Source organism: Echinops telfairi, unplaced genomic scaffold, assembly GCF_000313985.2.
Source record: "Echinops telfairi isolate 266 unplaced genomic scaffold, ASM31398v2 ScPeMD7_28;HRSCAF=97, whole genome shotgun sequence".
Lineage (NCBI taxonomy): Eukaryota > Metazoa > Chordata > Mammalia > Afrosoricida > Tenrecidae > Echinops > Echinops telfairi.
The window spans coordinates 1444737-1447654 of record NW_022103925.1 but is presented as its reverse complement, the minus strand read 5'-3'; positions in this window follow the sequence as shown (position 1 = coordinate 1447654).

The window sequence follows — 2918 nt, the reverse complement described above, 5'->3', positions numbered from 1 at the left end:
GGGTCCGGGGCCCCTTCCATTGGACGGGGCTGCAATCTTTACAGATGTGGCTCTCCAGCCCTTTCTTCCGGGTGATTGATGGGCCCCTGCCCTCTGGAGACCCACTCCTCATCAGACTGCCCTGGACACACAGACAAGCAGGGACAGACACTGGAGGGAGAAACCCGGGCAGCCCCACGGCCTCCTCCACCCGATGTGTCCCTCCCCCATGTCCCTTGGTTTGTCCATATGCCGACCACCCTCTGGACTGCAGAGCCCAGCCAGGGCCCGTCCATCTCGGACGGGGCAGCAGCTCACTCCCACGGGGCTGCCTCATTTCTCTGGCCCGGCCAGCAGGCCTCACCCAGCTCCAAGAGCAGGCAGGACACCCTGAGGGAGGCCAGCAGGGGTTCCCACACAAGGCAGGCACTAGGCCACTGGCTGCCCCGGCCGGCCTAGAGGGGCAGTGCCTTCCTGCTGAGGGAGACATCCCGGACTAAAGCTGCTCCCCCCACTCCCGGGCGTAGTTCCCGGCTGTGGTCTGGGTCCCGTGTGCTAGCTTGCACGTTGGGGGCCTGTGAGCTGTTCGGAGAGTGGTGGCAGTGGGTCACGGGGGCACAGAGGTGGCACCAAGGGACTTGCTGTACTTCAGATTGCCACTGACCTTGAGTGTATAAAAACATAGCAAAACAGGATGCGATGATAGAGGGCTGTTCAGGGGACTGTTGTGATATGGGTGTTATTAAGTGGGGGGCTTGGAAATGGGGGGTTGGCTCCTTCAGTTATTCAGTCCACACCACTGTCCTGTGGGAGGTGGGGGGAGTGGCGGCTTCCGAGTGCCAGGAGCTGAGATTGGACAGGTGGGGGGGAGGGCGCTGTCCTGGGTTGGGCACCCAGACCCCAGCACCCTGTACTGTGAACCCCTCCTCTCCCTCCACATTCAGGTGGGGCTGGGGCTCAGGGACCCACCCTGCAGAAGGGCAGGGGTTCAGCCTCAGACCTGCACCGACAGTCAGACTGCAGGCTGCCTGGGGGTCGGGTATTAGTGGAAACAGCCCGGGGCCCTTGCTCTTCTCATGGGAGTTAGGAAGGTAGGCAGATGGGAGCTATTCTTGAGTCATCCCATGTCCACCCAGCAGGTCCAGGTGCAGACTCTGAGGGCATGCCAGGGGCAGCAGGCAGGTGGCTGCACAGGGTGGTGATATTACAGTGAGGGCTCACTCTACATGTCCCCCCGTGGCTGAGACTGTGCAGGTCCACCTATGTGCCAAGGACAGGGAACAGGGGACAGAGAGCTGCCAGAGGGAAACCAGAAACACGTGCCGTGCCAGCTCCCTCTGCTCACAGCAGCTGGACAGATGGTCCTCACATCCACGTGGCTGTCCGCAGCTCGGTGGCCCTGGGATGAGCCTTAGCCCAGGTCTGGGTGGGTCTGCCAGCTGGACCGCCCAACCTGGGTGGCCAGAAGGTCATGGGCAGAGGGCAGGGGTCAGGCAGCCCCAGCCAGTGTGGAAGTTGCACTCTGCCACCTCCTTCTTGAAGCTCCCCGCTGCTGCCCACTGCTGCCCTGCACGGCCTGTTCTGCCAGGCACTGCCCGAGAGGCCCTGCCCCTGGGAGCAAGAGGCCGGCATCAAGATAGAGAGTGGGGGTCTGGGCAGCTTCTGGAAGCTTCTGCTCAGTCTTTCCCTGCGTTGTCAAGCAAGTACTCCCTGAGCAGGTTGGGCTCCCAGGTGCCCTCTGCCCAGCATGACCCTCCACTCCTCGCCACCCCCCCACACCTCCACAGCCAAAGTTCCCACCCCCTCTCCCATCTCCGACTCCCGCCTGTGGTTGGGGGGTGAGGGAGATATGATATGCAGGCGCTGTCCCTAGGAACCAGGACCACCACCCCGGACCCTGCCTGCACCCCAGCTGAACGATGTCACCACTTTGGGCCCGACAGGGCTGGGACCACAAAGCCCAGGGCAGCTGCACAGAGGAGCCGTGTGCTCTGCATTCCTGACACCAGCGTGAAAAACTCCCCGAATCACAGGGTCCCCGCAGCCGGTACATCACCCGCCCCCCCCTCGCTGCCGGGACACTGATAGCCCTCCCTCCGGGGCTGGGAGCGTCCCCAAACAAGTCTCCCCGCGAAGGAGCGCGCCTGTCGCCTCTGATGAACCGCTTTCATTTAGCGCCTGCCTGCAAGGAGGCGCCGGCTCCCAGGACGGCACTATTTCACCTCCAGTGCTCACCCGGACTCACCGTGCACCGAGGCAGACAGCCTTGTCACTGTGGCTCGGAGCCCAGAAGCAGGGGGGCTTCCATAAGCCAAAGTGTGTGCTGGGCTCCTCATGGCCACCTCATCACTGCCCCGTGGTCCCCCTGCTGCTGCTCCTTGCATGCCTTCAGCGATGGCATGCTCACTACCTCCCGCTGGGGCTCCCAGGGAGACTCAGAGGCTACTGCCAGCCACCTCCTTGCCTCTGTTCACTTGGCCAGCGAACATTGATTGAGTGCCCACTCTGTGCCCGGAGGCCCCGGGTGGGGCCAATACACTGGCTGCTAACAGAGAGGTGGGTGGTTCGTACACAGCCAGCCACACCTTGGAAGAAAGGTCTGGTGATTTGTTCCCCAACCCTACCCCTGACGCCCCAGGGGGCCCAGCCCTACCGTGGTACTCCGGTCTCCAGGGTATACTTTGGGTCCACTTTCTTTTTTAAACTGAGGTTCTGTGACAGTGACCTCATCTCCTGTCAACCCGAATGAAGGGGTGGAGTCACGCTTGTCAATCAGGCCATAGCCAATGAGGCCTCTGTGTGGGCGTGGCCTTCTCCTGAGGATTCTGAGAACTCTGGTCTTCCTCCCTGGAGGTGGGAGACACTCCCTGTTTGACATTCCTGTCGGCAAGCCACATGGAGCTACGCTGATGGAGCCAGAGACCTGGAGCTGGAGAAGC